Source organism: Triticum aestivum, chromosome 1D (genome assembly GCF_018294505.1).
Source record: "Triticum aestivum cultivar Chinese Spring chromosome 1D, IWGSC CS RefSeq v2.1, whole genome shotgun sequence".
NCBI lineage: Eukaryota > Viridiplantae > Streptophyta > Magnoliopsida > Poales > Poaceae > Triticum > Triticum aestivum.
Window position 1 is genome coordinate 478,272,363 of NC_057796.1, and position 23,947 is coordinate 478,296,309.

At 47.8% G+C, this 23,947-nt stretch overlaps 1 long non-coding RNA gene and 2 other non-coding genes across 3 annotated transcripts in view; all 3 read left to right on the plus strand.

Annotated features, from left to right (window-relative positions):
* The window catches only part of LOC123183197 (uncharacterized), a 30,023-nt gene extending 13,332 nt beyond the window's left edge, over positions 1-16,691 (plus strand). The window contains exons 3-4 of the long non-coding RNA XR_006492468.1: positions 16,240-16,350; positions 16,638-16,691. This is a non-coding gene — a long non-coding RNA (uncharacterized lncRNA). The remainder of the gene's footprint in view (positions 1-16,239; positions 16,351-16,637) is intronic.
* A 1,828-nt stretch (positions 16,692-18,519) lies between these two features.
* Positions 18,520-18,591, plus strand: TRNAQ-CUG (transfer RNA glutamine (anticodon CUG)). Its single transcript has one exon. It is a non-coding gene; the product is annotated as a tRNA-Gln (tRNA).
* A 1,244-nt stretch (positions 18,592-19,835) lies between these two features.
* On the plus strand, positions 19,836-19,907 carry TRNAQ-CUG (transfer RNA glutamine (anticodon CUG)). The gene has a single exon. It is a non-coding gene; the product is annotated as a tRNA-Gln (tRNA).
* Positions 19,908-23,947: the final 4,040 nt, after the last annotated feature.

Sequence of the window (23,947 nt, forward strand, 5' to 3'; positions counted from 1 at the left end):
CGTGAGGGCTTGGCTAAGGAAATTGGCCGTGAGGGCATTGAAGAAGAGGCACTTGGCTTGTGCGCAGGCTTCTTTGCCATGGATTTCTTCGGCCTTACAGAGGCCTCAGCAGCAGCAGCAGTGGAATCTTCGTTGAATTTCCTCACTGCATCTTTAGCCTGTTTGGCCAACTTGGCCTGGCGCTTGGCCCATTCTTCAGGAAATTCCTCACCGCGCTTGATGCTAGTGGGATCCGCCTCTTGGCCAGGTGCCAATGGAGGTCTTGAGCATGGAGGAGTAACAGCGAATTTCTTCATGTATTTTGGAGTCACATACCTCTACTCCTTCCACTCTTTTGCCCATCTCCTTTCTATTCTCTGAATGCGCACCTTGCGCTGATTTTTGTCTTCCTCAGGGGGTGTGCAGTACCCAGCATAAATGTCCTCAGGGATTTCAAAGGCAGTATTGACCTCAGGCCTCTTTCCTCCTTTATGTGGCCTCTTTTCACTAGCCATTTTCTTCAGTTGAGGAATTTGAACAATTGAACTCTCTGAAGAAGTATGCAACTTTTCTTCAAGGAATGCTGCAAATGAGTTAAGTTGATGAGAACCTAGTGATTCAGCAGCGGACATGAGTACCTGTGAACAGAGTATAGTTGCGAGGAATTTGGAGAGGTCATATGCGTTCTCAGAAGGTTTTTCAAAAAGAACAAGTTTGAGGAATTTGACCAGATGAGTCCTGAAGAATTTCACTAAGCGTTCTTTGTCTTAGGTTCCAGAGTTGTATAGATCGAAGATCCACACAATTAAGGAATCTTGAAGAAAAATGATGCTTAGAGAAACGAATCAAGAACAGATGACATGTGAGGTGTTTTGGTGTGTGAGGATTTGAAGAAAACACCTTTGAAGATTCTGTAGTAAATATTTGAATCAAAGTGGGCAGTAAAAGTAACTTTTAATTACCCTGAACGAAGAACACGACAAACTGAGGTGTGGAGAAGTGAAGCTCGTCTATGCAGATCTTCCACGCCCTAACTCGGCGGAGGAAGACAGCTACGGCGGCGGCGGAGTGAAGATTTCCGCGGCCGGCGTGAGTACGGCGGCGACGAGGTCGAGGCAGTGAAGCTCTTCCTCACCGGCGACGATGATGTAGTGGCGGCGCTAGGGTTTGAGAAGCTTGAGCGGGAGAGAGGTCGAGCGGAGTAAAAGAAGTGAGGAAGGGAAGAGTGGGTATTTATAGCCACGGTGAAAAACGGTTTGCCCGAAGAAATTAGACGAACGTGCCCCTGACCCTTCTCATCCGCATGACGTGTGTCACCCACGTACTGAGGAGTGGAGATCGTGTTAGATCATGGGTGAATAGATAAGTATATCGTGGGAAGCGGAACGGTTTGAGCGGCAAAGCCGAAAATTTTGGATAAGATAAGTTAAAAGTTCCGTTCGCAAATTCTTCAGCTGACAAGGACACAGTGAAGATTTTGAACGAGTTTCAAATAGAATGCACATGAAGAATTTGTGAATAGATTGGGTTGAGTATAGCATAGAGGGGGAAGGGTCCGATCACATTCACTTAGCAAAAAAACCAACTTGAAGAATTAGTCATAAGTGAATGCTGTAGAGGACATAAACTTATATATATATATATATATATATATATATATATATATATATATATATATATATATATATATATATATATATATAGCCAATGAAGAATAACGACGGAGACAGTGAAGGTTTTGCAAAGTTGAAGAATATGAAAAACTGAGGAATTTCAAAACTGAGGAAAAACTTAAATTGAAGATTTTCAACTTTCGTGGTGGCGTGACCCACCGTATAAGAATGATGATTTCAGACACCGCGTACAATTGTCGTAGGGTTCTGAGAATCAAATTCTTCATTAATTTCTTCACACTTAGAGTGTTATTCTTCATTGATTGAAGAAAAACGTTTCTTCATGTGTTGCACATCTAAGTCATCAATTTTGCATAAGTGTTAGGATGAGTGTCCTTTTCAAAGAACATTCGAAGATTCTAAGATATTTAGCTCACACCGCAACTTGCTAAATCTCTTCTCATCCAAGGGCTTTGTGAAGATATCGGCTAGCTGTTCTTCAGTCTTCACATGCTCAATAGAAATGTCGCCCTTCAACACATGATCGCGAAGAAAATGATGACGAATCTGAATGTGCTTTGTCTTCGAGTGCTGAACTGGGTTGTGAGCAATCTTGATGGCACTCTCATTGTCACAGAAGAGAGGCACATTCTTCACGTTGACTCCGCAGTCCTTGAGAGTTTGCTTCATCCACAGCAACTGAGCACAGCAAGAACCAGCAGCAATGTACTCAGCTTCAGCAGTAGACAGTGATACGCAGTTCTGTTTCTTCGAGGACCAACAGACCAAAGATCGTCCGAGGAAATGACATGTACCAGATGTTGACTTGCGATCCACACGATCACCAGCATAGTCAGAGTCAGAATATCCAACGAGATCAAAAACCGAGCCCTTGGGGTACCATAATCCTAGTGTTGGTGTGTGAGCTAGATATCGAAGAATATGCTTCACAGCCTTATGGTGCGATTCCTTCGGTGTAGCTTGAAATCGGGCACACATGCAAACATTAAGCATAATATCTGGCCTAGATTGACATAAGTACAATAAAGAACCAATCATGGAGCGGTATACCTTTTGATCGAAGTCAATACCATTTTCATCAGTGCACAGATGGCCATTTGTGGGCATTGGAATTTTGACGCCTTTGCAATCTTGCATGCCGAATTTCCTCAGAACATCCTTGAGGTACTTCTCCTGAGATATGAATATGCCATTACGCTGTTGACGAATTTGAAGACCTAAGAAGAATTTCAACTCTCCCATCATAGACATTTGATATTCTTCACTCATCATATAGGCAAATTCATCACTATAACGTTGGTCAGTACAGCCAAAGATGATATCATCAACATATATTTGGCATACAAACAATTCATCATCATAGGATTTAGTGAAAAGAGTAGGGTCAAGTGAACCGGGTTTGAAGCCTTTCTTCATGAGGAATTCCTTCAAAGTATCATACCACGCCCGAGGGGCCTGCTTGAGGCCATAGAGGGCCTTATTTAGTCTGAAGACTTTGTCAGGATGCTTAGGATCTTCAAAACCTGGGGGTTGAGCAACATATACTTCTTCCTCAAGCTTACCATTGAGGAATGCACTTTTCACATCCATTTGATATAAAGTGATATCATGATGGTTAGCATAAGCAAGTAATATGCGAATAGCTTCAAGTCTAGCAACAGGTGCAAAAGTTTCATCGAAATCAATTCCTTCAACCTGTGTGTAGCCTTGAGCTACTAGCCGTGCCTTATTCCTTACCACAAGGCCATTTTCATCTTTCTTGTTGCGGTAGATCCACTTTGTGCCAATGATATTGTGTTTGCGAGGATCTGGACGATTGACCAGTTCCCAAACGTTGTTGAGCTCGAACTGATGTAATTCTTCTTGCATGGCCTGAATCCACTCAGGCTCCAGAAATTCTTCATCTACCTTAGTGGGCTCTGAGATAGAGACAAAAGCATAGTGCCCACAAAAGTTAGATAAATGTGAAGCTTTTGAGCGTGTGAGAGGACCTGGTGCTTCAATGTCATCAATGATCTTCTCAACTTGCACTTCTTTTGCAACGCGAGGATGAGTTGGTTGTCATCGAGGAATTTGATCAGCATTTTCTTCAGCACCATTTTCTTCAGCAATTTCTTCAGGTGCATTAGCTCGATGTTCTTCACGTTCTGGAATGAATTCTTCAGCAGATTCTTCAGTAGGAATGACATCCTCAGTTGCCTTGAACTTGATAGTTTCCTCAGGTGCTGGTTCATCTATCACAGAGGGTAGGTGCTCTCTTTGCGAGCCATTAGTTTCATCGAACCGCACATCTACAGTTTCAATAACCTTGTGAAGAACGGTGTTGAAGACTCTGTAGGTGTGCGAGTCCTTTCCATAACCAAGCATAGAACCTTCATGTGCTTTTGGTGCAAATTTAGCATTGTGATGAGGATCTCTAATCCAACATTTTGCACCGAAGACTTTGAAATAACTCACATTAAGTTTCTTGTCAGTGAGGAGTTCATAGGCAGTCTTCTTGAAGAATTTGTGAAGATATACCCTGTTGATGATGTGGCACGCAGTATAAATTGCCTCAATCCAGAAGTGACGAGGCGTCTTGTACTCATCAAGCATAGTGCGAGCCATCTCAACAAGAGTTCTGTTCTTGCGCTCCACGACGCCATTCTGCTGAGGAGTGTAAGGAGCAGATAACTCATGAGTAATACCAAGTTCATCAAGATAGTCATCAAGACCAGAATTCTTGAACTCAGTTCCATTGTCACTTCTGATGTGCTTGATCTTCACACCAAAGTTGGTTGAAGCCCTCGAGGAAAATCGTTTGAAGACTTCCTGCACTTCATGTTTGTAAGTAACAATGTGTACCCATGTGTAACGAGAGTAATCATCAACAATAACAAAACCATAGAGAGATGCGTCATTTGTGACAGCAGAGTAATGGTTAGGACCAAAGAGCTCCATGTGAAGCAATTCGAATGGTCGAGTAGTGGTCATGATAGTCTTCGCTGGATGCTTAGCCTTGGTCATTTTTCCACCTTCACAAGCTCCACACAAGAGATCCTTGAGGAATTTGACATTCTCAATGCCAATGACATGCTTCTTCTTTGCAAGCGTGTGCAAATTCCTCATGCGTGCATGACCAAGTCGTCGATGCCATAGCCAACCTTCTGAAGCTTTTGCAAGTAGGCACACGGCTGGTTGCGGTCCTATAGAGAAATCAACAATATACAAGTCTCCTCTCCTAAAGCCTTCGAAGACTTTGGAATTGTCAGCTTCCATAACCACAACACAACGATACTTGCCAAAGACAACTACCATATCAAGATCACAAAGCATTGAGACAGACATGAGGTTGTATCCTAAGGACTCGATAAGCATGACTTTGTCCATGTGTCGATCCTTTGTGATCGCAACCTTACCTAGACCCAATACCTGACTTTTGCCTTTGTCAGCGAAGATGATATGCTTCAGATGCGATGGTGATAATGGAGCATCAATCAATAGATTCTTGTCACCAGTCATGTGATTTGTACATCCACTATCGAGGACCCACTCAGTGGCTTTGGGTTGATCATCCTGCAGATGAATTAGTGCAGCTTACGAACTTCATATACTTCATCAGTGAAGAATATGACATCAATTCAACAGATCAATTTCATCAAGCAATAGAACAGATAAAGCAGTATGAGGACGTGAGAAATGAAAGTTCATTTCTTCATGATTAGCCTGCGTCCTTTCAGGCACCCTTCAGGTCTCCAGCAAATTCTTCGGACGTTCAAGTACGTCTGTAGACCTGACCCTGCAGAAGAGATTAATTCTTTTTCTTCACCACCCACATCTGAAGGGGTGGCAAAGAGTTCATCACTCTGCGAACTCCATATGAAAAAGGTGGCATAGAAGCCAATCCATTTCGTTTCACATAAGAGAAGTTAGGGTAAGCATATGAATAAGCAGAGAAATTCTTCGAGGACTTATAAACATAATGATTAGAAGAATAATGCTCATATTCATAGCCATTGGCTCTTCCCTGCGAAACAGAGTTGTTAGCACGATGATGTTCATATGAGGACTTTGATCCTTTTGAGGAATTTGATCCATGTGAGGAATTTGGTCCGTGTGAGGACTTGGATCCATATGAAGAATTTGGTCCATATGAAGAATTTGATCTAGGGTTCCTATTCTTCACACGTGGTGTCATGAGGACATTCACCTGAAGACTTTCAAGGCACCTTTTGGGAACCCAGATTTTCTTCATAGGAGAACCGTTCCTGCAGTTAGTGCCAACATATTTAGCAAATACTTCACCATTCTAATTTTTGAACAATTTATAGTTGGAGTCAAATGACTCATCAGAAGAATGAGGAGATTCACATGTAAAGCCAGATAAGTTAGATGGATCAACTGGAGGTCCCTTTGCAGCAACCCATGAGGTTTTGGGGTACTGCTCAGGCTTCCAATATGTACCATCAGCATTGAGTTTCCTCTCAAAGGCAATACCCTCTTTCCTAGGGTTCCTGTTGAGGATCTGCTTTTTAAGCACATCACAAAGAGTCTGATGCCCTTTGAGGCTTTTGTACATGCCTGTCATGTACAATTCCTTCAGCCCTGCATCGTCAGTGATACTAGCAATGTCCTTAGATGAAGAATTAATGATAGCAGAGACAGTTGAGGAATTTGTAGCATTAGAAGCATTTGAACATTCAGGTGAAGAATTAGTAGATTCACGTTCAATGCATTTCAAACATGGAGGAACAAATTCTTCCCGAGCAGCGCTGATTTGTTGAGCAAGTAATGAATCGCGCTCCTTCTGAAGATCTTCATAACTCACTCTTAGCTTTTCAAGATCTTGCTTTCTTTGAAGAAATTCATAAGAAAGCTTCTCATGATCAGACAAGAGAGTGTTATGATGACCTTGAAGGTTGTCAAACCTAGTCTGAATTCTCTGAAGATTTTTAGTCAAGGTTTTAGTGCGATCCATTTCTTCACCCAACATATCATCACTTTTGTCTAGCATGTTTTGAACCTTTTCAAGAGCCCTTTGTTGTTTCACAGAAATCTTAGCAAGTTTAGAATAGCTGGGCTTAAGGTTTTCATCGGATTCATTTTCACTTGATTCAGATGAGGAATATTTGAGTACCTTGGCACCCTTTGCCATGAAGCAATAGGTGGGAGCGTAGTCATCATTGCCTTCATCAGCCTTGTTGGTGAGGTCATTTTCTTCAGGGTTGAAGATAGACTTGCTGACGAATGCAGTAGCGAGGGCTAGGCTCGCCACACCGGATTCGGAATCCTCAGATGCCTCCTCTTCCTCATTTTCTTCAGATTCAGCTTCAGAGTCCATTTCCTTGCCAATGAATGCCCGAGCCTTCTTGGAGCTGCTCTTCTTGTGAGATGAAGACTTTGAGGATTTTGATGATGTAGATTTTGAGGATTTCTTCTTTTTCTTAGCATCATCAGAACTGTAATCCTTGTATTTCTTCTTCTTTGATTCCTTTTCCCACTGAGGACAATCTTGAATGTAGTGTCCTGGTTTCTTGCATTTGTGACAAAGCCTCTTCTTGTAGTCACTGGATGAGGAATCATTGCTCCTTGAGGGTCTTCCAAAGCGACCACGTCTCGAGAACTTCTGGAATTTCTTCACGAGCAGTGCTAGATCATTACTCAGTTCTTCAGGATCACCAAGGCTGCCGTCAGAGTCTTCATCTTCAGAATCAGAAACTGCCTTGGCCTTCAGTGCACGTGATCTGCCATAGCTCGAACCATAGAGATCTCTCTTTTCAGCAAGCTGGAACTCATGAGTGTTTAGCCTTTCGAGGATATCAGCGGGGTCAAGTGACTTGTAATCAGCACGCTCTTGTATCATCAATGCCAGAGTATCAAATGAAGAGTCAAGCGATCTCAGCAGTTTCTTCACCACCTCGTGGTCGGTGATTTCATTGGCATCAAGTGCTTGAAGCTCATTTGAGATGTCAGTGAGGCGATCGACGGTTTGTTGAACATTTTCATTGTCGAGTCTTTTGAAGCGGTTGAAGAGATTGCGAAGAACATCAACTCGACAGTCACGTTGTGTTGAGACTCCTTCATTTACTTTGGACAGCCTATCCCAGATAAGCTTAGCAGTTTCCAAAGCACTCACTCTTCCATACTGTCCTTTGCTCAGATGGCCACATATGATATTCTTCGCTTGAGAATTGAGTTGCTTGAATTTCTTCACATCGGTAGCGTTCAGTGAGGTGAGACAGAGGGAACACCTTTTTCCACAACATACCAGAGATCGTTATCAATTGCCTCAAGATGCATTCGCATCTTATTCTTCCAGTAGGGGTAGTCCGTCCCATCGAAGGTAGGACACCCAGCAGAAACCTTGATCATACCTGCGGTCGACATAACTAAAACTCCAAGTGGTTAAACCAAAATCACACAGAACAAGGGAGTACCTTGCTCTGATACCAATTGAAAGTGCGTTATATCGACTAGAGGGGGGTGAATAGGCGATTTTTAGAAATTCTTCACTGAGGAATTTGTGGGTGAGGAAATTCCTTAGCGAAGAACTACTTGCAGCGGAATAAGTACTCAAAAGTATGCATAGCAGAACACAAGCTTAGTCATCATGATGAAATGAAAACAAGCACAGAGTACAGAAAGCGTAAACACAGGATAACACAGGATGAAGACAAACAGACTAAGGAAATTGAACTGAGGAAATTGAGAAAGTCTTCAGTCAAAGTCTTCAAACACAGATATGAACAAGCAAACAACACAGTAATGAGGAAATGAAAGAGTTGAGGAAATAGAACCAGTTGGCTTGGTGAAGACAATGATTTGGTAGACCAGTTCCAGCTGCTGTCTCAGTTGTACATCTGGTTGGAGCGGCTAGGTATTTAAACCTGAGGACACCCAGTCCCGGACACACAGTCCTCACCATGTTCTCCTTGAGCTAAGGTCACACAGACCACGCCCAATCACTCGTGGTAAGTCTTCGGGTGACTTCCAAACCTTCACAAACTCGGTCACTCGGCGATCCACAATTTCCTCTTGGATGCTCTAGACCATGACGCCTAACCGTCTGGAAGAAGCACCATCTTCAAAGGTAACAAGCGTCGGATCCACGCAGGATCAATCTCTTCAGTGATGCTCAATCACTTTGGGTTTGTAGGTGTTTGGGTTTGGGGTATTTCCTCACTTGATGATTTTCACTCAAATTCCTCGGAGGATGGGATGCTCTCAATTGACAAGTGTCAGTTTCTCTCGGAGCAGCCAACCAGCTAGTGGTTGTAGGGGGAGGCTATTTATAGCCTAGGGAGCAGCCCGACATGATAAGACATAAATGCCCTTCAATGATATGACCATTAGGTGGGTAGATATTTTGGGACAGCTGGCGCGCAGCACAACAACGGTTGGAAATGTGAGGTTCAAATTTCTCAGGGCTATCATGTTCCTCACTGTGTAGGCAATCCGCACTGGCGAATTCCTAACTCCTCAGTCAGAACAAATTCCTCAGAGACCAGAAGAACTTCGTCTCTGTCACTGAAGAATGTGACTGAGCTGTATGAGATTTCTAATGGCTTCACTCGAAGGGATTGGTAGGTGTAGGATTTTGAGTTGAGCATCACATGGAAATTTTTCCTTAGTATTTCCTTGACCCCCTTTAACAATACGGTGTTTCCTATGACTCAAGAAAGAGAAAATGAAAACTACGAAAACAAAAGTCTTCACGCTTCATATTCCTCAAATGAATACTAAGTCTTCAAGGTCACACCAATTTCTTCACTTTCAAAGTCTTCAGAAAGTCTTCAGAAATCCAAAGTCTTCAGTCAAAGAACTTCATTTTTAGGGGTCGACTTTCTCTCTAAATATCAAACTCCTCATAGACTTATAGATCTGTGTACACTCACAAACGCATTAGTCCCTTAACCTATAAGTCTTCAATACACCAAAATCACTAAGGGGCACTAGATGCACTTACAGAATGCGAGAACTGGGAGCCGCCCGAGCGCTGACAGAATGCGAGAGGTTGTCCTCGAAGGTACTTGTTCTGGATGATGGTGAGCCAAAGACCTCCATCGCCATTGGCAATGCGCCTGAGCCAACGGGTCAGGAGGGCAATGTTCATGCGTCGGGAGGACAAGATCCCAAGACCGCCCTGGTCCTTGGGTTTGCAGATATCTGGCCAGCTGACCATGTGGTACTTCTGCTTATCCCCCTCCCCAGCCCAGAAGAATCTGGATTGGTATTTGGCGATCTCCTGATGGAGGGTATCATGGAGGCTATAGAAGCTCATGAGGAACCATAGAAGGCTGGCAAGCGAAGAGTTGATAAGGATCACGCGAGCAGCCTTCGACAACCAGCATCCTTTCCAGGGCTCAACGCGATGTTGCATACGGGTCACCGTGGGGCGAAGATCGGCCACGGTGAGGCCCGAATCACTAATGGGGATCCCCAAGTAAGTCGTGGGGAAAGAACCCAACCGACAATTTAGTCGGTCAGCAATAGCCTGTGCTTCCTCCGGGGGGTACCCGAGAACCATCACTTCGCTCTTATCGAAGTTGATGGTTAGGCCCGACATTTGTTGGAAGCACAGGAGGAGGAACTTCAGGTTAGCAATGTCTTGTATGGAGCCCTCCACCATTATTATGGTATCATCCGCATATTGAAGGAGGGAGACCCCTCCCCCTCCGACTAGGTGGGGGACGATGCCGCGGATATGGCCAGCATCCTTGGCCTTATCCAGGATGGATGCCAGGGCATCGACCACCATGTTGAACAGGAACGGCGAGAACGGGTCACCCTGACGGACCCCACAGAGGGTGGGGAAGTAGGGCCCAATGTCACCGTTGATGTTCACAGCGGTTCGGCCACAGGAGACAAGCTGCATGACGCGAGTCACCCAATGGTCGTCGAAGCCCTTGCGAAGCAACACTTCCCGCAAGAAGGGCCAGTGGACCGTGTCGTACGCTTTGTGCAAGTCTAGCTTCAGAAAGACCGCCCGATGGCGTTTCATCCGGACCTCATGGAGGACTTCGTGGAATACTAGTACCCCATCCAGAATAAATCGGCCTTGTATGAAGGCGGATTGGTTCGGATGGGTAATCGCATCAGCGAGCAGGGTCACCCTATTGGCGTACCCTTTGGCCAGGATCCGGAATATCACATTAATCACTGTGATTGGACGAAACTGGCGGATGACGGAGGCGCCCGGGACCTTGGGGATGAGGGTCACGATACCATAGTTGAGACGCCCAAGATCCATGGTGAACGAGTAGAATTCCTCAAACAAGGCCATGACCTCCGGCTTGATGGTTGGCCAGAACGTTTTGAAGAACTTTACGGGCAGGCCATCCGGTCCCGGGGCCGAGGAGGGGTTCATCCCCTTAATAGCCGCGAGGACCTCGTCCTCGGCGAAAGGGGCTACTAATCCCGCATTGGCCTCAGCAGAGACCAATTGCACACCCGACCAAATGTCCGGGGCGAGACTAGTCCCACCCCGAGGGGTGGGGGTAAATAGGGCTTTATAGAAGCCGTCTACATGGGCACGGATGGCCGAGGGGCGAACGAGAGGCGTGTCTCCATCCCACAGGCAGTGAATGGAGTTGCGACGTCGCCGGTCGTTCGCCACCGCCTGGAAATAGGCGGTGTTGGCATCACCCCGAAGCACCCACCGTTGGGTACCGCGCAGACACCAGTAGGCCTCTTCATCTGTGTAAATGGTTGAGAGTTGGTCTTCAAGGTCATATCGCAGCATCCACTCGTCCGGGAAGATCCCGGATGTGTCGGCACGGGCATCCAGGGCTTGGATAGCCAGCAGGAGGGCCTTTTTGCGCTCTCTAAGGTCCCGGCCAAGGTTCGCACCCCAACCCTTCATGAATTGGCGGGCGAGTTTGCCATAGAAGTGCCATGAATCGACTGCGGACATGGAGCGATGAGGGGAAGAGCGAGCGAAGATCCAGCAAGCGACGACAGCCTCCCGGAAGCCGGCCTGATTAAGCCAGAAGAGCTCGAACCGGAAACGCGGCGGGGAGGGGGGGCGCTCGTCGGCGGTGGAGAGGAGGAGAGGGACATGGTCAGACCCGATCCAGGTAATCGCACGAAGCGAGGCCAGGGGGCAACATAATTCCCACTTCGGGGAAACAAGGACGTGATCCAAGACGGATCGCGTCGGGTCAACCTGACGGTTTGTCCAAGTGAACCTGGCACCCGTCCTATCTAGCTCCCGGAGACCCAGCTCCGCGATCCAGTCATTGAATAACTGCATCCGGGGGAGGTTAACCCGGTCATTATTCTTCTCAGCCGGGGATCGGATGAGATTAAAGTCTCCGCCCACTACAACTGGGAGGAGGGAGTTGGAGATCTTCAGATGCAGCTCCGCAGGAAGGCCGGGGAGCGGCGGTGGTCCGCCGGTCCATACACAATCACGACCTCCCATTTGAAGTTAAGAGCACGCTCGAAGATCTCCATACTAACGAAGAATTCACCCCGGTCCATGCCCACCACCTCAAAGGTGGCATCCTTTACCCCTAAAAGGATGCCGCCAGAATGGCCTGTGGTCCCACTAGAAGGGATCCAATGCCAGGCGAAGAGGTGGGAACTAAGACATTCGAGCTCGTGGAGGGAGAACTCAGAACGCATGGTTTCCTGGATGGCAATGATGTCAATGTGTTCGTCTCGCATGTACTCGATGAGTTGGCGGCGACGGCCATCATGGCCGAAGCCGCGGATGTTCCAGAAAAGGGCCCGCATCTAAGCCCCCATCGGGGGGCTGCTTGACCCCAGGACACGGGAGGCGCTTTGCGCGCGGAGAGCAGCAGTGCGAGAACGGGTGCGTCCACGGATTACCCCGTCAGCCACCGGAGGGACCCGAACAGCGGGGGTGGCAGACGAATCCTCGGGAGGCCGAAGCAAGCGGGCCCGAGTCTCAGCCAGCTTGCCATCTAAGATCTCACGAGCCCTAATGGCCGCGATCTGCTCTAAGGGGGGCCAACTTCCCCCTGAAGACGATGGCCGAGTCAGTGGCCACCTTGGCGAGGTGGCCAAGAGGAACGGCCTCAAGCGCAGAAAAGGAACAACTGGAAGAACTAAGAAGGGCGGGATCCACACCTGACTTGAGGTTCCGGACCGCCGCCCGAAGCTCCGCACGCTCGGAGATGGATGGAGCCGGGGAGTCCGCCGGGCGGGTCGCATCAAGGCGGGCGCTGCGGCGGGACGCCGTCACCGGCGTCGAGGTGGAGCGGGGCCGCCTGGCGTACGCCACCGTCGGAGGCGGGCGAGCGGAGGCCGGAGTGGTCACAACCACGGCCACCGCCGCGGTCGGGGAAGCAGGCAGGGCGAGGCGGCCGGCGGGGGCCACCGGCGAGGGAAACGGGGCGACGAGCTCCAGGATGTCGCCGGCCGCGTCCCCCGCGGGTGGGAGGGTCGGAGAAGGCGCGTCGGTGGGAGCGGACCCGCCGCCACCCGTGGGGACCGGGGAGGTCAGGCTAGGGGGACGGGGGGGTCCGGGCCCGACGACGAGGAGCGAAGGGCGGAGTCGGCGGAGGGAGGGCGAGGCGACGAAGGTGGCACGACGAGCAGGCTTACACTGGAGATGTCACTGGCCGACTCCGACGGAAGCGGAGAGGGCACGACTGGTGTGGTGGCCAGACGGAGATTCACCGCGAGGTCAGTGGCCGACACTCGGGTGCGCCCCGCCCCGGAACCGCCACGACCCGAAGGTGGGTTGACGGGCTCGCGAGACGGGGAGCGGGAGTGCTCCGACAAGTCCTCGTCGTCCTCAGGGTCGTCGAGGCGGGAGTGGCGGGATCGCCGGTGGTGGGAGTCGTCGGCGTCAGCTGGGCCGCCCCCCAGGTGGCTGTCATCAGAGAATCGGGGGCGGCCGATGTGGTTCGGAGGCTCGGGGCAGATCTTGAGGTCGTAGCCGTCGTCGTTGAAGAAGACCCGGATCATGGCGTGGAGCTTGGAGGAGTCCAGGCACTTCACCTTGACCCGGACTTCCTCCTCCTTGCGCAGAGAGAGCTCATCGACCACCACCACCTTGCCCAGGATCTTGGACATACTGCGAATGACTCGCTCAGATCGGGCCACATCAGGTAGGCCGGCGATGAGGAGCCAAGCAGTGTCCAGAACAGCGACGGCCTTGGGGTCCCACCTCGGCTCTGAGATGTTCACCACAATCCCGTTGAGGGCCAAGGTGATGTTGTTGCTACGGGTACAGAATCCCATGCTCAGAGCATCGGGGAAGATCACCGTGAAGGCGTTGGCGGCGGTGGAGGTAACCTGCCAGTCCCACTTGCACCTGCACAAGTGGTTGAGCTCGGCCTCGATCAGCTCCGGGGTGGCGACGCCCTCGCCCACGACTGTCACGAGAGCCAGGAGCGAGGGGGGGAGGGGGAATCTCCGGGACCTCGATGTGGAAGAAGCCCATGTCCTCGATGTCGTGGCCGTACATCATGATCTCCTCCGTCACCGGGCGGTCCGAGCAGAGAATCGCAGGGTGGCCGGAATCCTTACAGAGGTAGCACATCGGAGGGTTCGGGCAGGCCACCTGGAAGTGTCCGGTCAGGCCGCAGTTGAAGCACGGTGGGCCATCAGAGGCGGGGGTGGAACCCGGAGGTGGAGCCGCCGCGCCGGCGGAGGTGGTGGCGGCCGGGGGGCGAGGGGGACCCTTCTTCTTCTTCTTCTTGGCGTCCCCGGTTCCCATTGCCCCCATTGGACGACGGGAACGCCGCTTGGGAGTGAGGTGGCTGGTAGCGGCGGGCGGCCGGGGCGGTGATGAGGGACTGCTGTCGAGGAGGAGATGGGGACCGGTCCCGACGGCGCGACGGGGAGGGGGACCGCCGCCGGGAGGACTGCCGAGCCCCCCCCCCCCCCAGCCAGCGACCGGCCGCGATCCCGCGAGTCATCCCGAAGAGGCGAGCGGCGCGCCGGGGACCGGGAGCGGCGGTCGTCCCGAGCAGGGGACCGGCGGGCTGAGCGGGGGGGGGGGGGGGGGGGGAGAGCGTCGAGCGTCGCGGGCAGGGGAGCGCCGAGCCCGGCGGGAGTCGAGCTCCTGCCTGAGGTCCGCCTCCCGCCGAAGACCATCAGGAGAGGGTCGAGGGGGGGGCGGCGGTCGTCCGCCCGACGCTTGGGGCGTCCCGCACCGTTGCCCCACTCCCAGGTCATGGCCGGCGAGGGAGGAGGGGAGGGTGCGAGGGGGCCGGAGGCGCCGACGAGCAGGGGGGAGCAAGGGGCGGCGGGAGGAGCTTCGTCGTGGGGAGCGGGAGGCGTCGGGTTAGGGACTGGATGGCGGGGGAACCCTAGCGGTGGCCAGATGGAGCGCCAGAACGGGCCAAGGCCTACCCAGGGGTGTGGTTGGGCCGCGGCGGGTGAGGACGGTCCAGGGGACCGGCCCACATAGCGGCCAACGGCCTGCACATCACGCGGCGGCCCAGAAGTCGACGCCCGCGGGGAGGCGCCCAGGAGGCGGCCCACGGGACAGCCCGAGACGAGCGCGGCCCGGTAGGACAGGCCCGGGGAGACCAGGCGGGGGGCGAGGGTTTCCCCGAGCGCCGCCACGGCGGTCACCGGCGGGGCAGGGCGGGGGCGGCGAGGCCAGGACGAGCCGCGCTGGGCACCAGGAGGCGGGGGAACGGCGGCGCCAAACGCCGAGATGAATGGGCGGAAGGGGACCGCCGGAAAACCACCGACGAGAGCTCCGCCGAGAATGCCGTCGGGGCGCAGGCCGGAGCAGGGGAGGACAACGCCGGAGCAGAGGCCCTCCAGGAAGAACGCGTGAGGCCGCGGTCGGCGCGGCCAGTGACACCCCACCCGCCGGAGCGGCGCCCCCGAGGGCGAGACCCCGAGCCCAAGGGAGCACCTTGCCCCGCCGCCGACCGAAGCGCGCCCGAGGGCCGGCACCAGCGCCGGGCAGACCCGCGGGCGGCCGAACTCCCACCCCTGGGAGTAAGGCCACCGGCAGAATCAGACCGAGGCGGCCGGGCAGGGGCCTTGGGGAGAACGCGGTCGCGGCAAACGACGGGGCGCCCCGCGGCGAGGTCTGCCCAGACCACGCGTGACGAGGTGGCGGGGGGAGTCGACGGCGGAGCGGGCGGGCGGGGGGGGGGGGGCACCGGCGCGCGGCCAGGGTCCGAGGGAGGGGACGGGGGCTGGGGCGGCGATGGAGCCACCGGGTCGCCCGGAGCGTCGCCAGAGCCTTCGGGTTCCATCTCTCTCCACGATCAGCTACAATCTATATGCATGGGTTCCGGGTTTAACTATTAAAAGGCTTCTGTATTAGAAGTATGTTTTCTGACTAATGCCTGAAAATTTTGCCAGTATGCAATCTAAATCGTTAAATGTAGATATTTTTGTCAACTTTATTTGAGGTTGCCAGTGATTATGCTGGAAATGCCATGGGATGTATGAACAAACATTTGTTTCTGCAAAAACATCACATTATTTGGTCTTGTATGCCATTTATTCTTTTGAGTACGCTCCATAGCATGTATTGTGATGTTCGTCTTTTAATCTTGTTACAGGCAAATGTGCAACTAATTTAGGACTCTAGGTTGCATTTTTCCCTTGATAGGAATTGAGTGCAAACATGCCAGACATATGAAGTTATTTATGCTGCCTTGTCTGTTTTGATGTCCTCAATCTTTCCCTTCATCTATTGCAGAACCGAAACTAAAGAGCTGCCGTTGATGGATCTTTCACCGAGTATATCACAGCATCAAGAGACTTCGCAAGGCACGGATTCTGATGGCGAGACCATGGGATCAATGCTTAGGTGAGCTCATTCGGTTTTATACACATCAAGAACAGACTACTGAATGTTCACCAGCTTTGTATTATAAAGGACCAGCTGTGTCATTCTTCCTCAGTGTCAGTGAACCTGTATTGCATGCTCAACAATCGGTTTTGTATATTTATCAGTAAGATGGGATGCATAAGTTAGCAGGCCAAAGATGTCAAAACTAGTACATATGTTGCCCTAAGCACATAATGAAAAGAAATTAGTGTGATCTAATAACTAATTTGTAGTTGCTTGCCATTAAGTCTAGCCTACATTTTCAGGCGCATAAGGAAAAGGCTGGATGCGGTAAGCAGGAAGTATGACAACAACGATAATCATCCAGTATCATCTGATGAAGAAACATTGCAAGCACGCAAGTGCAGGTAATTTCTTACATGGAGTTGCTTACATGAGTTAATTCTATTGGCGTGATATGTTTTTCTTTGAGTTTGTTACTGTTAATGCAAGATATGCAAAGCCTTTGTGTGTGCTCTAAAAAGACTGTTTTACTATATTAAAAGGCCTCTTATATCAGAAAGTATGATTGCTGACAAATGCCTGGAAATTCCGCCAGAGATATTTTTGGTTAATTTTATTTAAGTTGCCATTGATTATGCTGGAAATGACATGAGATGTATGAGCAAACATTTGTTTCTGCAAAACATCACATTATTTGGTCCTGTATTGTGATGTTATTTTGTTAGTTCCGTCGTATTGCAAATGTGCATCTAATTCAGGACTCTAGGTTGCATTTTCCCTTGCTGAACTGAGCGCAAACATGCCACAGATATACAAAGTTATTTATGCCGCCCTCTCTGTTTTGATGTCCCGAGTGTTTACCTTCATCTATTGCAGAACCAAAACTAAGGATCTTTCATGCAGTATATCTCAGCATCAAGAGACTTCGCAAGGCACAGATTCTGATGGCGAGACCATAGGATCTGTGCTTGGGTGAGCTCATTCGGCTTTATATACATCAAGAACTGATAACTGAATGTTCATTATGCCAATTATTAAAACTCATTGATTTGTATGATATGAATTTCTTCCCCCGCGCACATTTTGACTGGACCAATTCCTTCTATATTTTAACAGTAGAGGAAAGAAGAAAAGGTTATCGACATCAGATGTTACACGGGGAATAGACGGGAGCACCTAGATTATTTGAAGAATATTGTTCCGGGCGTTGAGACTACAAGTTCAGTTGTCATGTAAGCTCATAAGTTCTTTACATCACATAATTGGAATAGGTTGATATTTTATTTGAGATAAAATAGCTTCATATTTGAGGGTGTATGTTTTCCTCTGTTATCCACTTATGCCTAGTGAAAGCCGAAAATAGGTAGACATCAATAACCAGCGAGAGTAACTTATTGTGGTCTGTTTAGTCATTTATTTATAAAAGGAACTTGTCACCTTTTCAGGGACGCTCCTATCCGTCCGGAGCTAAATCCATCTAACAATAACAGTGATCGTGTTGGTGAGGCTGAACTTCTGGATGACTTCAGCGAGTCTGAGCTGGATGACTGTGAAAATACCGAACAACGGATCATCGACGACGGACATGGCAGGCGCTTCTGCCAGTCAGAAGGCTGGTCTGAATAGAAGACACAGAATGGTGATTGACCACGAAGACGATGTTGAGTAGTTGGAAGAACAAAAGGTCGGGCCCCGCAGCTGTTTCGACTAGATGCTCTGGTGCTCTTGTGCTGACAATGACATGCTTCTGAGTTGGGATCGCGCACGGTTCCACTGGAAATTTTTAGCAGTAGGCAGATGCTACCTGCTTTGTACACGATTAGTTTCATTTTTAGGCTGATTCTCTTGTTAATTCTGAATGTGAGCCCTTTTTGCAATGCTAAGCACATTCTTATTTGAGATGCCAATTTCTTTTTTCTCTTTCGCGGGAAATATTATTTTTCTGTTATGTATGTGGCAGACGTGAATGAAACTAGAGAGAAGAATAGCAACCCAAACCATATAGAGGCCTCTAACCGTTGGTTTCAGTCTGCTGAAGTAGGCGGCGCCGGCGACGCGTCTCGTGCTTCGATCAGTCGGCTCCGACTGAAGTCGTCACCGGATTAGTGAAGTCCCCAGCCAGCCAACACCACATCCTCTCTTGTTAGAAACAAAAAAGGTATTAGGAAATCCAAATCAGCAAATGGTCCCATGGTCTAGTGGTTAGGACATTGGACTCTGAATCCAGTAACCCGAGTTCAAGTCTCGGTGGGACCTCTTTTTTGTATCCTTTTTTTTATGTGCTTGAAAAATGGGCATTCCTTTGTTTATTTTGTCAGGAAGAAAACATCCTAAAGTATCGTACCTATGTTGTCGATTATTACTTTCTTATTTTGTTCTCGCTATTATTTTGAATCTTCTCCATAGAGTTTGTATTTGTGTGTTTTTTGCGAAAAGATCAAATCTATTATAAAAATTCATCAAAAGTAAAAACATCTCAAACATAATAAAAACTAGAGATTCCAAGACCACAACTGTCACGAGAACGAGCCGTCGCTGCTCCGACTTGACTACCGGAGCCGGCTTGAGCATATTGATGACAATCGAAATGTCTTCATGCACATGCCTCTAAGGACCAGCGCTCTGAAGCCACAGTTGCCGTCGTTAAACCCTTGCATAGATATGAATAATTTGTTACCAAATCTCGCCACATGACGAGAAACCATAACCTCACCGTCCTAAGGAGACGGTAGAAATCTATGCCGAAGCTCCGTCGATTATGTTTAGATGGGCGAACTTGAGGAGGATCATACAACAATACCAGCATTCCTTGTTTCTTATTCACGAGAATAACTTCAGCTGCATCAATATCGTCTTCTTTTTTTGCGGGTGAGCTGCATCAATATCGTTGTCTACGCCGTATTTTTCAAACGTTTTGTTTTGCGTCTCTTTTTGTCCCAGATACGTGAAAGATGCCCTAAACTTTTTTTTTATCTTAATTCTCACAGGAATAGCTTTAGTGGCCACGAGCAGGCACAAGTTGATCACGATATAATATGAGATGCGGTTCAGTCTTGACGCGATCTCTTCTCAGTTTCGTACTTTGCTTCTCTCTTGGTACCACACTGTTCAAGCCATGTCACAAATAAAGCAGTTTCTAACCGTTTCGATGGACCGAAGGCTCGTGGAGTTGATATGATTTTAGGAATTGTATCTAGTGTTTGATTTTGACTTTGGAAAATAAGACAGGGGAAGTGTACCGGGCTGAGTGACAATTGTCTGTATTATATATACCCAAATTTTCTCTAACAGGACTATCACTAATTGTACCTTTCAAAAAAAAAAACTATCACTAACTGTAGCAGCCGATCTACGCCTGGACACACGATGATTGATTAGTTGTTGTTGTTGAAAGCGTGCTCGATTTTTCGGACACACGATATACATCAGCTGGAATAGTGTGCAACCTGACGAGATCTCGATATTATAAAATGGGTAATTGGAAAATCGAATCAACAAGTGGTCCCATGGTCTAGTGGTTAGGACATTGGACTCTGAATCCAGTAACCCGAGTTCAAGTCTCGGTGGGACCTCTTTTTTTCCCTTCCTTTTCTTTGTACTCGAAAAATATGACATTCCTTATTCTTTTCATGAAAAACATTCCTGATTGACCATATCTTTCTCGGAATGTATTACTTCTACTTTCTTATTTGGTTCTTCGCTATTGTTTTGAATCTTATCTGCAGGGTTTGTTCTATTTTGGTTTGCAATTTTCCATATGACAATACGATCATTCCATATTTCTTATTCACTAGAGTAATTTTTATCCGAATCAACATCGTCGTGTCTCCCGTATTTTTCACACGCCATGCGTTGTCGCTCTTCCACATTTCGTTTTGTCCTAGATACGTGAATGATGTATCAAACTTCTTTTGGTCTTCTCATTGAAAATAGTTTCAGTGCTCACTAACATAAAAGATAGTTAGATCACGAAATACAATGATGTGCGATACAATCTTCTTGACATGATATCTTCTCAGTGTCGTACTTTGCCTCTGTGTTGGTACCACGCTTATCAAGGCAGGTGTCAACCAAAGCATATCTATATCCGTTTCGATAGACCAATGGCTCTTGGAGTTTGATATGGTTCATGGGAATTGTATCTATTGTTTGGTTTAAACTTTAAAAAATGCGATAGGGGTAGTGTACCAAACGAGTGACAATTGTTTGTATTACATAGCTAATGCTCTCTAATAGAACTATCACTAGTGCAGGAAGAGACATCCCACACCGTTGAAACCATTGATCTCATCGGCCAGCTTTTTGACCTAGTTTTTTGAATCGCATCAGACCTTGTTAAATTCCTTTTGCTTGTGACGTAACTAGTTGCCACTTGGCCTAGGCATGGCCTGTTGTGGGGCATGCTTGTTCTGAGTCCTAGTTTTCCCCCTGCAAAAATGTTGGCAAACAGACATATCAACTTGGACGCTACTAGGGAGCAAGCGATTGCTCCCTACCCCTATCCAGCGTTCATCAAAATTAGATAATCGCATCGCCCCCTGCTATCTCCTTTCCTTGCAAATGAGAAGCTTGACAGGTCTCCTCACGTTGATATGAAGAAAGAGACTCTTGAGTATCTCCAGGATGATCCATGATCTTAAAATTTTGAAAATTAGTCGACTTGCCAATTGGTCACTCATGAGATTGCTAAGTTCAGCCTTGGTACTAGGTCCATGGCATTCTTGTTAATACTTTTCCGGCCTGCGTGGTGTATGCTGTAGTGAATGATTTTTTAGCAAACTATAATGAATGATTGTAATAACCTTTCTAATTAATTAATATATGTTCTTTTTAATAAAAGGCAATCAACACCCTACCTTTCCCTATTTCACGCCAAAACCTCCATGTAGGGTGGTCCTGAGATTTCGGGGACTCAAGGTGAAACTAAAACCTCGGGGCCCTTAATATAAACATAAAATTAATGATCAACATAATTTATATCAATGTCCCAATAAATAGTTAAAAGTTCATCCAGAAGCTATATTTGTACCTAGTAAAGAACACCTAGCCTCAATATATGGACCGGTGGTAGTAATGGCTAAATTGTGACTGGTGTGCAAAATAGAGCAATAATAGATTCTTCTATACTGAGAAATAAATTTAACGGTTCATTTGCTTGCTGTTAGAGCAACATGAGGTCAATATTAGGCATATGTTCACAATAATTTTAGGTGTTTATAGATAGTCTGGAAATTTCAGCAAGGTTTCTATAATTTGACCTTATTATATAGAGACATTTGTCTGACTGCCAATGAACATGACAAACCAACAATATAGACCAGGTTTTGTACTTGCAATTGAGGCTCTTGGAGAAATATCCTCATACCTAGACGATTTTTAGGTTGAAATTTGACCAGTTGAAGGTGTGAAGCTTGACCTACGGACATGAACCCATCAACAACACAATTGATTACGACTAATTAACCAAGAAAAACCGATATTTATATCATACCCTAATGACATGATTTCCCAAATTGTAGACATTGGGGCGTTTATTTGGAGAGCTAGTGGATGACTAAATAGCTAGCAGACATCATACCTAATCAATTCTAGTCCTAGAAGATGAGCTTGGCATGAATATGGGGCATCTCCGGCAGCGCATAAGCAAGCATCAAGAAAACAAGGTATGGGGCAATCTCTTCTTGGCTGGTGCGGGTTTTGATCGCCTTTCACTTGTCGGCCTGCATTGCGCTGATTTGGGCCCCCTTGGTCTTGGGGGCCCAGGGCCGCCACCTCTCTTTCCCCCTCTAAGATCGGGCCTGCCTCCATCCCTTCCCCCCATATAACAACCTAGGAAAAACCTAGGGTACAAAAGGCACGCGCCAGGGACAATACCCCCTCCCCCAAAACTCCTCCCCAGCCGCCGCCGTCACCACCGCCGTACAATAGGCACCGGTGAGGAGGACGAAGAAAATCCTCCTTAAGCAAATGGAAGCAAACAAGAACAGATCTCAGGTAATACAAGGTAGTTTGTGCATACAAACTGAGCAAAAAAGGAAGATCGTGCCCTGGAAAATTCCTGCAAGTTCGGCATATGTTTCCCTTTGATTTCATTTCTGTTTGTTGGACTTAATTTCCCCCAGTTAGAACTATTGTATACTCACAACTTGTTCTTGCCTGTGCATATACTATTGTTTTGCCTCTGCTATTCCCCAGTTAGCCTAGCTCTATTCCCCCCTTCTTCTATCTGGCAAACGATTGTGCTTGATAGGATTTGTCCCCCTTCTTGCCAATGTTTTGCGCCTGGTGCCTGTAGTGGGAAGACATTAGGGAAAATAAGAGAGATTATGGATAAAAAACGAAAGAGATGTAAGCAACTATGTGATTGATGTGAAAGCAACAACAAATTGTTAAAGAAAACTAAGCAAAACTAGATGCATATAAAAATTCCACATTCCTATCCAGGGCCAGATGGGTTTCGGCCCTTCGGACTAGTTTGATGACAGCAATTTCGTACATATTGTATACATTCTGCATGCAAAAAATGACGAATCAACTTTGTGTATGCATGCAACAAGACATTCGGTGTGTTTTTCCTTACTCTTTATTTTGTTTGCCTACAAACAAGGATCATATTCAAAACCACGTGCTTGCTATAATCCCTTGATGACACCAATTTCATGGGTGTGCTTTGATGACAACAAACTAATACATATTCATACCTTTTTGCATGAAAAAAGAATGCATGTCATCTATCATGTATGCATGCAAAAAAGATTATATTCAAAATAATGTTTAATTCCTCTCTTTTTTTTTCATAGATGACTGGCCTTGATCTGAATGCATTACCGGAAGAATGCAGTGATGCAGTTACCTGGACTGATGTGCATTGTTCTGCTTTGGAAGATAGTGTGTCCCTGGAGGATGTTACTATTTCCAAGAAGCATCGCCGTGCTTCCTGCCCTGCACCTTTGGATGTCTCTGAATTGCGTCGCAGTTCTCGCCGCACCAGGTTCCAAGGATTTAAGGATACATTTGTTGCTAATCGTCCCAGGAGGCGCCCCTTAGTCAAGCCCCTCCCCTCTTCTACAACTGCAGCTGGCCCACATGAAAGAACATGCGGTGCCCCCATGTTTGGTTTTGGTAATTGATGACAATCTCTATGGACTAATGGTTGCCTTGAGTTATATTTGAAGGATTTGTCCATAGGCATTTCTTGAAGTTCATGTGTTGGTTTCAAGGAGTTTATGTGGTGACCAAGGTGTTATTAAGGAATTATCCAAAGATTGGTCATGTGAGAGTTGAGCTTATTGCAAGCATGTCTTGGAGAAGAAGATTGTGTGATCATTCATGTATATCTTCAAGACATCATCCAAATGAAGAGAGTTGAAAAGATTCATGGTTGATCAACACTAAGTCAAGAGTGAATCAACTTGATCAACTCACAAAGCGTAGAAGATGTACCGAGAGGGATCAAGCGATCCCATGGTGTGGTAAGCATTGTCAATTACGCTTTGTGTACTAACCCATGATCTTCGTGAGAGTTCTTTGTGGGGTTAGGTTGCGGTGTGCAAGTTCAAGTGATGCATCATGGAGAGATCAAATGCTTGAAGCTTGCCGTCCATTGTGGTGA